We start from the raw sequence: 16,241 nt of genomic DNA on the forward strand, positions 1-16,241 counted from the left end.
AAATGTTTTGTGCATGGTAAATAAAATACTATTTTACATGATGATGGGAGCACACATGACTTTATTTCTGCAAAATTAGTCAAAGAATTGAATTTACAAACTGTTTCTACACATTATCGCATCAAGGTTGCATTCCTAGGAACGAGATATAATGGAACACAAGAGTTGCATAATTTAGAAATTAAAATTGGTGAATATACTGAACAATGAAATTTCCTAGTTGTACCTTTGCAGTCTAGTGACATTATCTTAGGAATGCCTTGGCGTCATCAATATAATCCTGATATAGATTATTCTACGCATTCAATTAAAATTTATTTTCAAGGAAAACAAATCACATTGCATGGTATGCACGCTTCCAATAACTTTCCACTGCTTACTCATACTCAGGCTAAACGTGCATTACGTAAAAGTAGCAAATCTTATTTAATATGGGTGAATGAAATTCAAGCTAAAGAAAAACAGATGCATCCTAGGCATACACAATTTCTTGCATAATTTCAAGATTGTTTTGCTGCTGATTTACCACCTAGATTACCACCTTCACATCCTGAAGATCACAAAATATATTTAATTCCTAGAACACAACCACCATGTAAAGCACCATATAGACATAACCAAATTGAACAGAAAGAAATTCAAAATCAAATAGAGGAATTACTTAACAGATGATTAATTAGACCTAGTAGTTCTCCATTTGGTGTATCTGTTTTATTAGTGAAAAAGAAAAATAATACTTATTGCATGTGCATTGATTATTGTGCCCTAAATAAAATTATTGTTAAGAATAGATATCTGATTCCTAGGGTAGATGATCTTATGGATAAACTACAAGGATCTGCCATATTCAATAAGATAGATCTTAAATCTGGATATCATCAAGTAAGATTGGACAAATCTGATATATTCAAAACTGCATTTAGAACACAATTTGGACACTATGAATTTCTAGTTATGCCTTTCAGTTTAACTAATGCACCAGCCACATTTAGTCGTATGATGAATCACATATTTTTAAAACATCAGCATTGTGTCATAGTTTTCTTTGATGACATATTAGTATTCAGTAAAAATGAGAATGAGCATTATGAACATTTGTCTTTAGTTTTTAAGTTGTTAAAAGACAATCAATTATATGCTAATCTAGAAAAGAGTGAATTCTTCCAAACAGAAATTGAATATCTAGGACATATTATTTCATCAGAATGTATTAAAGTCGACCCTAAAAAGATAGAAGCAATTTTAAATTGGCCCATACCCAAAAATGTGCATGAATTACGTTCTTTTCTAGGTCTTGCTAGCTTTTACAGAAAGTTTGTGAGGAATTTCTCATTACTTACATTATCTTTGACAAAACTTCTAAAGAAGGGTATTGTATATAACTGGTTTGACAATCAACAAAAATCCTTTGATTCATTGAAACATGCTTTAACTCATACTCCTGTATTACAACTACCTGACTTCAATAGATCATTCTTCTTAGTAGTTACTGATGCTAGTGGATCTAGAATAGGAGCTGTCCTTATGCAAGATAATCATCCCATAGCCTACTCTAGCTATAAACTTAAACCATCTAAACTTAAATATTCTACATATGATAAAGAATTGCTAGCGGTAGTACAAGCCTTACGTCAATGGAAACATTATTTAATGAGATCTGAATTTATGATCAAAACTGATCAACAAAGCATTAGACATCTCCTTAGTCAACCACAAATATCTGACCAACACATTAAATGGGCCGCTTTTATTCAAAGTTTTCATCCCCTTATACAATATCAACCTGGAAAAGAGAATGTTGTAGCTGATACTTTAAGTAGAAAACCGACAATTCATAATATTTCTATGATATCATTTGATTCCCTTATCCCTATAAAAGATACTTATCATCAGGATCTTACTTTTCAAGCTGATTGGAATAAACTAGTTGCAAATAATTGGATTCCTATTGATTCACTGTCTTACAATAATGGATTCATGTTTTATGAAAAAAGATTATGTGTGACTGTTCCATTTCGATCATTTGTTTTGCATGAAATTCATTGTCCTCCATATCAAGGTCATAGAGGAATTATATCTACTTTGCATACATTGGCTGAAGATTTTTATTAGCCACATATGGACACTGATATATCTAACTTTGTATCTGAATGCTTAGTTTGTCAACGAGTTAAAAGACACCATAGTAAACAATATGGTTTACTAATGCCATTATCTATTCCATCACGACCATAGGAACAAATTTCAATGGATTTTATCACTGGTTTACCTAACACTAAAGCTAACCATGATATGATTTGGACTGTTGTAGACAGGTTTAGCAAACAAGCATATTTTATTACATGCAAGAAAACTTTAATTGCATCTCAAACTGCTTAATTATTTTTGAAAACTGTTTTCACTAACTATGGTTTACCAAAAGTCATTATTTCTGATCGTGATTCTAGATTCTGTAATAATTTTTGGATTACTTTGTTTGCTAACTTAGGAACAAAGATTGATTTTTCATCTGCATTTCATCCTGAAACAAACGGTCAAATAGAAGCTACTAACAGTACTATTTTAGATATTTTGTGTACTTACACCATTTCAAAACCACACACATGGGATACATATCTATATTTACGTCAGTTTACATATAATAATACACCACATACAGCTACAAAGAAAGCACCATTTGAAGTTATTTATGGATATCGATTGCCTACACCTGTTGCTTCATTATCAAACAAAATTCAAACTGTTGATGATATTGCTAACATGCATGCCACTATTTTTTATGAAGTTAAAGATATGATTGCCAAAGCCCAGCAATCATATACAAAACAAGCAAATAAGAAAAGACAGGCTATGAATTTTAAAGTTGATGATTATGTTTGGTTACGCATAGAAAAACACAGATTACAAAGTGTAGATAAACACCCAGTTGTGAAATTAGCACCTAGATTTTATGGACCATTCAAGATCATACACAAAATCAATAACAATGCATTTAAACTAGAACTACCACAACATTGAAAAATCCACAACACCTTCCATATCAGCTTATTATGACCTTTTAGAGGCCAATTACCCATACACCCTGTTTATGAAAATCCTCCTTTGCTAGATGATAAAACTGAAATCCTTGAGCCTGAAACTATTATAGATACTGACTTTATGACCACTAGAACTGGCCATAGATATTCTAGATATTTGGTCAAGTTTAAAAATTATCCTGTTGAAGAGGCCCAATGGATGCACGCTAGATACTTAAATGCTTTCCCCACTATGTTAGCTCCACATTGAGCTGATAGCAATTGAGGACAATTGCTATCTCACCCCAGGGATATGATGCCATGAGGCATATTCCACGGTGGATTCCGTGCCATGGTGGATTCTGTGAGGTTTTGCGGTGGATTCCGTAAAATTTTATTACCGGGGCTCATACACAAAGTGGATTTTTTGTGCAAGAAGTCGATGGGGACGCCTATCCTTTTCGGGCGTTTTGTTAATTTTGTGTGTACATGGATGATTCCATAGTGGGTGATTCCGAAAAATACATATTTAAATTAATAAACGTTTATGAGTTTAGAGTGCGCACTCGTGATAAATTAAGGTTAGGATTGATTTCTAACCAATTTATTTTTGTAGCTGAAGACTGCTAGGTATTCACTTTTGTCGGTTTAATTGTATTATTTTTCTAACAATTGTGAATGCTTCAGTTGATGTGTAGAGCGAGCAACGGTGGCATTGGGAAGCATTGAAGGATAGCGTGTATTCAAATTATCGTCAAATTTTGATGGGCACATATCTTAGGCATGGTGCTTATATTTTGACGCGCTTATTTATCAAAGCGCTTGATATTTATTTATTATTTTTGTATGTGCATGGGCGTACGATTTAAATATTTGTATTGGACATTGTATTTGGGTACCGCCTGACTTCTTGGGCACCCATTAGCTTTAATTCTTTATTGGCACAAAAGCAAACTCAAAAGCTAAAGCGTGCTATTTTGTAATTTGGGCTATTATTTGAGCTTGAAGAAGAATAATATATGAAATATATGCTTTGTGGAGCACTCACACAAGGCATGGGGGAGATTGCACTCAATTGGTCTTTTGTTCATGTCGTGCAAGCTTTCTTCATTGATTTGTATGCAAAAAGTAGAGTTCTTTTGTTCTTGGGAACCTTCTGACGCTCACTACGCATGCATACGGCAACCGATCTGTGCACTATAAGGACTTGAAGATTGATCCTTAGGTGTATAACAACAACCTCCTCTACCATCAAAGTCCTCACATATAAAATGAAAACCTGAAGAGAAGCCACAAATATGCAAAACTCTAGAGTTTAGATTTGACTCCTTGACATCATATTACAATTTCAATAGTGAGGAGGAGCCAAGGCGGCCTCGAACAAAGCAATTGTAAGACTTAATGAGAAGCCATGACAAGTTGGGGCACCTTTCTTGCAATTGAAGGTACTTCAACAAAGGGTATCACCCTAGAGGAGCCCTAGAGTACCCTAATTATGAATGGATTTTATCATATGCTTTCTACAAAAATCTCCTTTTGTGCCTTATAGGAAACCTTGGGTCTTATTGAGATATTTAAAAGAGAATGAGAGGGAGAGAAATTACTCAAGTACAACTGAACCAAAATGAAAGTACAATGCAAAAAGAGTTGTTTATTCATGAAGGTGGGGTGCTTTTTTAGCCCCAAATCTATGTAGAATACATAATAGGACTGAATTGCCTCATATACCATATAATAATAGAGCATACTACTTTAGGAAATGTAGAATATACATAATGTTGTACTAGGCAATCAATCAAAAACTCAGATACAATGATATAGAGACATAGAACCACACTCTACAATATTAATAATGACAAATTAGAGATAGAAATCAGAGTGTATGCTATAAATGGAACATAAAGAGAGAGATGAATCATTGCACCCACTATCAAATTTCGTTGATCATCCAAAAATTCCATCATATAGTAGGTTGTGATAAGGGATCATGATCAAAACATGAAAGAGACACATGATACCTCTTTAGGTCACACATGAAAACTGCCTACATAGCTAGGCTTCATGAGGCATCTAACTTTGTGAGATATTTTACGTCTACTTCATATAGAAAATAGTAAAGACTAAGGTAACAGATCATGGTAAGGGTAAAGATAATGTGTCAAGCCAATGGCTAATAGCTCGCATATCCCAATGGATGGCTCACACAACCATGACCCAAATCCTTGCATATCACAGTGTCAAAGGCCTTATCAAAAGGTACATATCAAGTGAGATAAGTTATACCTTACCCAAAGCCTTTCACAATGAAGTAAGCCATAGAGAGAAACCATGACTATAGCCTCTCCAATAGGATACTCATATTCCTCATATGTAGTTGCATAAACCACCCAAAAGACTATCAAGACAAAACAAAGGTATATATATATATCATAGTATGATGGAAATACAAAATCAAAAAGTGCTACCAAAACACATGAACTAGGTTGCTCATGAGTAGTATGAGACTCACTAGTGCACATCACATGAGATTGCTCTTGTACATGATGATCATGCAATGTAAAAGGTACTACATCCATTTAATGGATTTTCTCTATAATGAGTTCTCTTATATTAACTTTTTAACTGATATCCTACAAGACCTTAGTAATATCAAATCTTATGGCATCAAGTTCAAATGATTGATTTTCAACTTTAACTTGTGGCTTCAAACAACCTAAAAGCATAGCCAATAATTTATCATACTCAGCTTGCAATCCATCTAGCTCTCCTTGATAGAATCTTTCTTATGTACTAATGCTTGTAAAATCTCAAATACAAAACCCTACTAGATCAATGCATATGGCTGAGAGATTATTTGAGACATTCTCCCTACAATGAGATTTCATTGATCACACATAGACTTATTCAATGCATTCTTCATGGCATTTAGATCTTTCTCCATGAATATCAAACCATCCAATTCCACTTCCATGTCATGTAAGAGTTACTTCTCAACCTTCAAGTCAATTGAGATTTTTATAAGCTCAATGGACTTTTTCTCAACGACTTCTAGGATAAAGTTGTAATGCACCTCAATGGGCTTTGCCTTTGCAGACCAACTGAATAGGACTTATAGAATTCAAATGTAGTGTAGGGACCATATCAGTAAGTAATACCAAGGTTTGCACCAACCAAATGACCTAACTAGAGAGCTTCCTCAAGCCTCAATGGTTACAACATAACCTTTGTAGTGGATAAGGCACTTCATTTGGTGTACTTCCTACTGTCAACATGTCCTACATAATCAAATTCATTGTATCCCACGACTCCTATATTGTGGTCACTATAATATATACACATATCTATAGTTCCCTTAAGGTACCTCATGATACCCTCCACAGTATCCCAATGCCATCTACCAGGTGTAGCTATATAGCGTACCACAATTTCCATTGCAAATGCTATGTCAGGATGAGTGGCTATTATGGCATACATCAAACTATCCACTATGGAGTCATAAGAATCTTGGCCATCTTGGCTTTTTAATCCTCATACTACAAACAATTGGCTTAACCAACCTTCACATAAGAAGGGAAGGATAGCCAATAGGCTTAACATCTTGCATATGAAACCACTCAAGGACCTTCTAATGTACTCCTTTTGTGAGATTTAAAGGAGCCTTGTAGTACAACAATCACACATGATGTGTATCCCAAGAATATGCGAGGTGTGTCCCATGTCCTTCATCTCAAAGCTATTATTAAGCTAACCTTTCAAGGCATCCGGCTCATCATGAGCACTCCCAGCAATTAACATATCATTGACATAGAGTACTAAAATCATAAGGTTGCTATTAGGGGCCTTCTTTTGTATAAACATGGATTCATATCATCGTGAGTATATCCCTGTGAATGCATAAAAGTATCAAACTTGTGGTACTAGTCCCTAAGTTCTTCCTTAAGGTCATAACGATTGCTTGCACACTAGGTGTTTTCTACCTTTTTTTCTCAAAGCTGTTAGGCTGCTATATGTAAACTCATCATGCAAGTCTCCATGTAAGAAATTCATCTTGACATCCATTTGATGGAGTTTCAGATCTAGGTACGCAACCAAAGCCAATACCAACTTATAGTCATCTTGACTATAGGAGAGAAGAATTTATTCAAGTGAATACCATGCTCTTTCTTAAACCCCTTAGTAACCAATTTGACCCTATAGATTGATTGGCTTGTGGCATCCAAGAGTACTCTTCAATTGGTATACCCACTTTCATGGAAAAGCACATTTTTTACTAGGCAACGGAACCAAACCCCACATATGATTTTTCTATGGTGAGTCATACTCTGATTGCATGCCCCTCTCTCAAGAGTGACTATCACCTTTGTACATACCCTCATCATAGGTAAGAGACTTACCTATGCATTTGTCACCCTAACATGATCCAAAGAGCATGCAAACCAATAAAGAAACATGTATCTCTAGTAGAAAAGTAAAAAATAGGCTATGGGGCCTATATCTCCTATCTCTAACATCATGGTCTTGGACCAATGGAGCATCACCCTGCGTACCTTAATGACCTACTCAGGTTGCTTATGCACATTTTCTCCTCATGAAAAACAATATCATGGGTACAGATGACCTTTTGAGCTTGTGGATCCCATAGGCAGTAGCCCATCTCACTTTCATCCCTATAACAAAAATAGATGCATTTCGCAGACTTAGGATCTAGCTTATTGTGCTTGTCCTTGTAGGAACATTGTAGAAAGCCTCACAACCAAAGATACACAAATGAGCATATGATAGAGATTTTTCAAACCATACCTCCTTTGCAACTTGATAGTTAAGAGCAATACATGGGGATTGATTAATCAAATATATAGTAATAGTAACTGGCTCAACCCAAATGTATTGTAGTAAGCCTGCCTAGCTAAGAACTTAAGCCTGAATTGTCCTATTCATGTATTTAGCCAGACCATTTTGGGATCGGGTGTATGGGGACACTTAATACATCTCTCATCACAAAACTACTCAAAGGCTTTAGATATGTACTCATCTCCATTATCATATCATCATAGGCATTTCAATCTACACCTAGAATGGTTCTCAACAAAAGCATGTAGCCAAGATTTCTAACTTCTATGTTATGGGATATACTTAGGCCTTACGTGAGCAATCATCAATGAAAGTAACAAAATACTTCGTACCACTTAATGACTTGCAAGGCATTGGTCCATAAATATCAGAATGAATAAGAGCTATGGGCTCACCCATGTACATGATGCCAGACTTCTTATGCGAACTATGGGTTAGCATGCCATAAAGACAATGATCACAACAATCAAAACACTTATAGTCTAGGGACGAAAGATATTGCAAATGGACATGCCTTCTCATTCCTGTTAATGACATGTGCCCAAGGTGGTAATACCATAATAATACATGTGGTACTGTATCCACTGCCAAAACATGGTTGATAGGGCCATATACAATTAAGGTATAAAGAGTGATAAAGTAGGCACCTCATGCAACCCCATGGGTAAGCTTCCATGAGAAATCACCAAAAGATACAACATAATCTCCATCATTTAACTGTCCCATTCTAAAGTAGGCTTTTAGTCAAAGCTAGAATATAGCAAATGCAAAGTAAACATACTATTTGAAGAAAACTATAGCTAAAAATCTCTAATACCAACAATATCCAATGCCAAGTCATTACCCAACCAATCTAGCAAACCATGACATGCTGCGATAAGAGTGAAACCACTCTCAATGAGGGGTGACATGAAAAGAATCCATTGAATTAATCATCCAACACTGAGCATAGGTGGATGAGGCATCAATAAACTACAAAGCATCAAGAGAAGAAGCTATAAGTATATATTCATCATTCAAATAAGCCTGCACAATCATTGAATTTTTTATTGCACTTCACCCTTTCCCTTTTCCTTGTTCTTGTCATCATGCATTTTATGGCATTGTGGTCAAATAGAACCATGCTTCCCACAATAATGACAAGTCAATGTTGACTTACAACCATGGGACTTACCACAAGACTATCCACGTGACTAAGAATGGGACTTTTGAGAGTCTCTCCCATGGCGAGGAATGTGTCCCATGACTCAAGCAAGGTAATCAACAAGAACAAGGGAGAAAGATTATCCTTAAATTCAATCCCCTGCAAAGAAAAGTGGCTGAAAATAGAATGAAACTCATTTAAGTGTACAAACATGAAAGTCCTCTCCTTCGTATGAAGATCCATGAGTTCGTTTAGTCAATACATCTAAGAGGCAAGGCTCTACTTATCATAGGCATTATGAATCTTATCCCATAACTGGCACAAATGGTCTACCCTTTAGAGACAAAATTATATAGTAGACTTGCTTTGAGAGTGACAAAATGATTGTAAATTTATATAACTCATCTAGTTCATCAGCCCAATCCTCTGCATTAAAGCATTCAAGCTTTATATTCTCATGTCTCAATGGCTTACTTTATAATTTTTGCATGAGAATATGCCAGATTTGTGCCTTACAATATCTGTAATTTGTGACATACAACTTATCAATATTGAAGATAGCATTGTCATTCACCCACTATCCATAATGCAAGAAATGAATGTATAGTACAACACAAATAGTCTATTGTAAATGACTATAAATAGCCCCAAAATTGCAACCAATCAAGGGCTAAGTAAGAGGAATTGTCAAAATGATAAGTTGTCCATAAACCAAAATCAAGTAATGGTCAAATCCAAGTGACTACCCTCAAATAGAATGCATCAAATTAAAATGACACGCTGCTAGAATAAGTGCAGTAGTATATCAACAACCAACTATGAGCAACCAAGAAAGAAAGACCAAGAATAGCTTGCACTAAAATTTGTTCACAACTGCAATGTGTCAATAGCCAAACATATGATACGTATAGACATCATGCATGTAGTAGATTGCAAGTAAAAGAAGAGAGCAAGAAAATGCATGACCCATTGAGAAAAGCTCAATACATAACCCAAAAGCATATAAATGTCATTGACAACACATTGATAGTCATAAGTTCTAGGTCCAAAGTAAGTGATCAAATCAGCCCACAGTAGGATAACTACTTCCAATACATATCAAGAGAGAATGTACATGAAGAGTCCCATGGTCTCTGTGAAAGTAAGGTCAAGCTCAACTATGAATGTCCAAAGCTCTATGTAACATCCAAAATGTCATGAAAGCTCCTACTGGAATATAAAATGAATGCCTAAGGAGAGAAAGAGGCTCAACATATCGTGTGTAGAGCATCCAAACATCCAAGTTACATGTGACATACATTCACGAGCATATGACCCAATATCTTCTTCAAGCTCTTACTGTAGCATCCAAAGCAGTAGCCAATAACATAAATCACATCCAATATTGGTATAATCAACCCCAAATCACAACTCCAAAGCTCTCAATGAGCATAATCAAGCATGTATCATCCATGTTAGACATCAATGCATCTAATAAAGTGCCTGAATAGCATTCGAGAGCAAGAGGTATGTGGGGGTACTAATGATGATAAAATAGTGTGTTGCCTTGTTATTATAGCACTCAAATGAAAATGCAAACTAAGTTATTTTGAGACTCAAATTAGGCCCAAAATCATTCCAAGAAATCAATATAACAACCCTCAATGATCTAGAATCAATATGTAGGGCTCCAAAACTCTAAGAAATAGGTTATCCCAAAGATATTATAGCAAACTATGTGCAATAACTAGCAATGTCTATTCACAATCCAAAATGGAGCTCAAGATCAACTCAAAAAACATCTCAAGGCATTGGGCAAGCATCCTCCGATGATCCTAGCATCAAATAAGCATGTAGCATAATCAAGCATGTATCATCCATGTTAGACATCAATGCATCTAATAAAGTGCCTGAATAGCATTCGAGAGCAAGAGGTATGTGGGGGTACTAATGATGATAAAATAGTGTGTTGCCTTGTTATTATAGCACTCAAATGAAAATGCAAACTAAGTTATTTTGAGACTCAAATTAGGTCCAAAAGAATTCCAAGACATCAAAATAACAACCCTCAATGATCTAGCATCAATATGTAGGGCTCCAAAACTCTAAGAAATAGGTTATCCCAAAGATATTATAGCAAACTATGTGCAATAACTAGCAATGTCTATTCACAATCCAAAATGGAGCTCAAGATCAACTCAAAAAACATCTCAAGGCATTGGGCAAGCATCCTCCAATGATCCTAGCATCAAATAAGCATGTAGCATAATCAAGCATGTATCATCCATGTTAGACATCAATGCATCTAATAAAGTGCCTGAATAGCATTCGAGAGCAAGAGGTATGTGGGGGTACTAATGATGATAAAATAGTGTGTTGCCTTGTTATTATAGCACTCAAATGAAAATGCAAACTAAGTTATTTTGAGACTCAAATTAGGTCCAAAAGAATTCCAAGACATCAATATAACAACCCTCAATGATCTAGCATCAATATGTAGGGCTCCAAAACTCTAAGAAATAGGTTATCCCAAAGATATTATAGCAAACTATGTGCAATAACTAGCAATGTCTATTCACAATCCAAAATGGAGCTCAAGATCAACTCAAAAAACATCTCAAGGCATTGGGCAAGCATCCTCCAATGATCCTAGCATCAAATAAGCATGTAGCATAGCTGAATGACATCAATACATAATAGGCATAAAGCTTTCCCAATCAAAGTCTACTATCCCATAGTAATCGGTAGTAAAATAATGGTCGAATGGAGCAAATATGAGCTTGAAACATCCTATAAGGCATCTCAATACATGTACCAAGCATCCCCCAAGTGTTTAGCATCAAATGAGCATCTCGAGAAGCATGTACAAGCTTTAGACTGTAAAGATATGGCTGTCCCTATTATATGAAAACAAGTTATCTTGAGTATCCAATGAGAAACTAAATTTGATAAGCTCAAAGATCAATGCCAAGGTCAATGACCAATGTCAAGAGGCTTTATCCAATGCCCAAAACTGTTGTCCAAGTGCTAAAGGCTACACAAGAGAGTGTGAAACTATTGGAAGTCAACAATAGGGGGTTGGAAAAAACACATAGCATGTGCCTAATTTTTTGGAGTGTTTGCTAGTTGGGTTGGGCTCGAATGGAGCTCTCAACCAATGCTAAATATGACCCTTAGAAGGTTTGAAGGTAAGCTAAAACTACTTTGGAGCAAGCTAAGTTCACAACATACCTTGAGAAGGGAAAACCATGGCTGCCTTGAAACAGTGAGTTGTAGGTATTGTCACGAGCTAAAGTAATGGTGGGTGAAGCTCCTCGATGATGGCTCTAATGCCAGTTGAAGGGAGAAGCCCTGAGTGGAATCATGTGAGTGAAAGCAAGAGCTATGGTGGAAGGAGAAAGAGAGCAAGAGTAAGAGACACATGATGTGGGAATTCCAATAGTCACAATGTGTGATCAGCCTTCCCTTATTCAAATGGTGCAATCATCAAAGCATGTACATCAATCATGGTACCAATATTACAAGTCATATGACAATTTTTCATAGCTGCAAAAAGGATGTGGTGGTAAAAAAAGCTTGGCTCTATTCCAATGAAAGAATATTGTCACCAGCTTTGGTAGTCCCTTGGAACTAATAAGTGATCATGGCACTAACTTTTTGAACAAGATTATGGAAGAGTAATTAGAGATCTACAAGATTCACCAGTGCAAGTCCATGCCTTACTAGCCTAGAGCCAATGGTCAAGTCGACATTAGCAATTGCATCCTCTATTTGATCCTCAAAAAAACAATTTCCATGGTTGGGATGATCGACTTATAGAAGCCCTCTGGGCGTACAGAACCTCTCATAAGTCCATAATAGGACAAGACACCTTTCTAGTCCCTATTAAACTAGAATTTTTCTCTTTGCCACTGGCCATTATAGAATGATTACGAGATGCAGAGTCCTTGTGGCACTATCACCCACACTTGGAATGTATTGATGAGACTCGAAGGATAGCCTTATAGTGCATGGAAGCCACATAGACTCGATACAAAGTTTACCATGACAACTTCATTAAGCAGAAGGAATTTAAGGAAGGTGATCTCATCCTAGCATATAATTCCTGCCTTCAGAAATTTTTGAGAAAGCTCCAACAATGTTGGATGGGCCTCTATAAGGTACTTGTAGTCAACCCTAACACCTGTGTGCAAATACAAGCCGTAGATACCTCTGACAATCCCTTCTTGATCAATGGATATCACTTGAAGAAGTATTTCTCTTCCTAGGAATCCTGAAAATCACATATGATATCTCTAATTCACCTTTGGTATTGCTCCTTAAATCTTCTCATGTTGCTTCTGATAGCCACCATTACTTGGATTCTACTAGTGTTTTTTTTTAGTTTTTTAAAAACATAAACGATGAACACACTTTGTTTCAAAACAATTAAATTTTTTTTAAAATACAAACCCCCTAACCATGCATCCCCCCACTCCCTACCTCTCTCCTCTTCTTTTCTCTCTCTTTCTTTCTTTCTTTCTTTCTCTCACCTAAGATGTATTTATTTTTCTTTCTTCTAGTTAGAGGATCGATTGGTTCCACAAAATCAATGCCCCATTTCTCGAATGGTTTCAATCGAAGGATCGGTTGTTGCAACAATATTACACTAGTTTTTGTGGGGATTCTCCATTAGTTGACAAGTATCACATCACTTGTAGTAATCATAGGCATCTTTGTGGAGGGTTGGCCACTAATATTGTGCATTTAGAGATTTCCTAGCTATTTCTTCTATCGCGAAGTGTCCACCACATGGCTCATCATGGCATGCCTTTAGGATAATTCTAATCTCATCTCCTGCCATGCATCTCCATAATACTTCTTTATCTCTCTTGTACAAAGTGTAGCCTAATAGAGTGTAGGGGGTTGATTCCAACAAAAGTTTCTTCTTCTCTCTATTAGAGATACCATGAAGTGCTATTCTGTGGCCAAGTGTTTGGTAATGTTAGTCTCTACTAGAAACTAAGTAGTATTAGAAAGGTCTAGATCATCTAGCACCTCTTCTTTACGAGTCCTTTACTTTGATAGATTCATTATAGATGACCAGCCAGGACATGGAAACAATTGGATTTAGTGACCACTTCAAATTCAAACTCCTCGAACAAAAGGAGCTATCTCATCATTCTACCTTTCACATTTGTCTTGTTCATTAGGAAGGATAGAATCTTGTGATCCACATAAGACTTGAAATGCATTAGTAGAAGGTAAGGTCAAAACTTCTCCACAACAAACAACATTTTCAAGCACTCGAACTCTATCACTGTATAGTTTCTCTCCCGATCAGTGACTTTTCGGCTTGCATAATAAATTGGTTGGTCCAGTTTTGAGGAGACTTTTTGATAGAGTACTACACATAACCTTTCAATTGATGCATCAGTGTGCACATGAAATTCATTTGTTCATTCCAAGAGATTGCAAGATAGGCACTTTGATTAGGCACTACTTCAAGGTATTGAAAGCTTCTTTACAATCATCTGTCCAAATGAACTCTACATCGTATTAGAGAAGCTTGTGTAGGGGGATTTCCCTCGTTGCAAAATGGACAAGGAATCGCCTATGGTGGCCCACATGGCTAGGAAATCCTCTCACTCTCTTTAGATTAGTTGGTTTAGCCAGGGCTACAATCTTTTCGATCTTTGTAGGTTCTATTGATATCCCTTATGCAAAGACAATATGGTCCAACAAACACCCTAGGAGGAGACTCCAAAGATGCATTTATCAGAGTTGAGCAAGATTCTAGACTCCTAGCATCACTCAAAGCCTTGTTCCAAGTATTTCTAATATTGGAAAAGTAGACTAAAATTTATACAAAAATCATCTAGATATGCCTTGATAAAATCATGTAGGTGTTTTTGAAAGGTGGTCACCATGACTCATTAGAGGGTAGAAAGGGTGTCACAGAGCCACACTATAAGCATAGGTACCTATTTTTGAATATTGGTCTTCTTTTATGATCTGCACTTGATTGTATCCACTAAAACTATCTAGCAAGGAATATAACTCATGTCCTACCAATGTGTCTAATAGTTTGTTGATGAAGGGGATAGAAAAATAATATTTCTTTGTTTTGGAATTTAGTTTACAAAAATCCACACAAATTCGGAGCTTTCCATTCTTCTTTGTTATAATTACAATGGGTGAAACTAGGTAGATGAATTCAACTTCCAAGTTCTCCTTCAATAGATTATGAAGAATCAATAACTCCTCTTTTGTAAACCTATTATCATCTTTGAGATGTCATTCTATGTCATCTGCATCAATAAAGGCCAACTACTTTTCACTTTGATAAAGGTTGCATGGATTGCTTCTAGATACACATCTGACTCCTTCAAAGGAGTAGCTTCTTCATCTGATACTCCATTGGAACTATATTTCCTTGATTTTGATTATAACTCTTCTAATCCTTTGATCATTTGAAATGGTATAAGGGTTGTCACTGATTTGGATTGTGGAACACTTACTTCTTGACTTGATGACTCATCTTCTAACGATGCATCTAGAAATGTAACATGACAAGGACCTTTCAAGGTTCTTTGCTGCCAAGGGATTAGTATCTATTGGCGTGGTTCATCACTCATCATCATCCCTTCTAGAAGCTAGTGGTGTAGGGTGACAATAGCCACTGGTAAAGGAGATTTTTATTTATTTGTTTCAATTTTTGTACATTTTTTGCATGCATTGCAGACCATTGATGAGGGGCCATTGTTATTCCATCCAAGATGAGGGGCTGTTAATCCTCTAAATCCTCTGTCATGTCCTCCTCATGGATACCCTCTTTGAATGGAAAGGATTCTTGATCTTCATTGCTTTTATTAACTTCATCTTTGGATTCATCATTTTCCTCTTCATACTCTATTTTTTCTTCTATATAGAGGCTTTGTAAAAGAAGACTATGCTCTCTATCTCAACTTCAGCATCTGCCTTTGGCTTTGTTGTGGCCATGTAATAGGGAGAATAGTATGTCCATGCATCTATCTCACTATCAGAGGTAATTTCAAAAGTCATTCTTCCTTCAAATAGGAGGTATTCACCCATTGTCAATGACTTTTCATATTTCAAGAGATGGCTTACAATGCCCATTGTTAGCAGCTGAGCTTAAGTTTCTTTGGAAAAATTAGATTAATATTGTCTTCCTATTAAGCTAAGTTTTCATCCTCTTCTTCATTGGGAAAGTTAGATTAGATTTTTATGGAGGTGGATCCATATCCTCT

This window comes from Lygodium microphyllum, chromosome 1, assembly GCF_053477565.2.
Source record: "Lygodium microphyllum isolate KBCC chromosome 1, Lygodium_microphyllum_v1.1.10, whole genome shotgun sequence".
In the NCBI taxonomy this organism is placed as follows: Eukaryota; Viridiplantae; Streptophyta; class Polypodiopsida; order Schizaeales; family Lygodiaceae; genus Lygodium; species Lygodium microphyllum.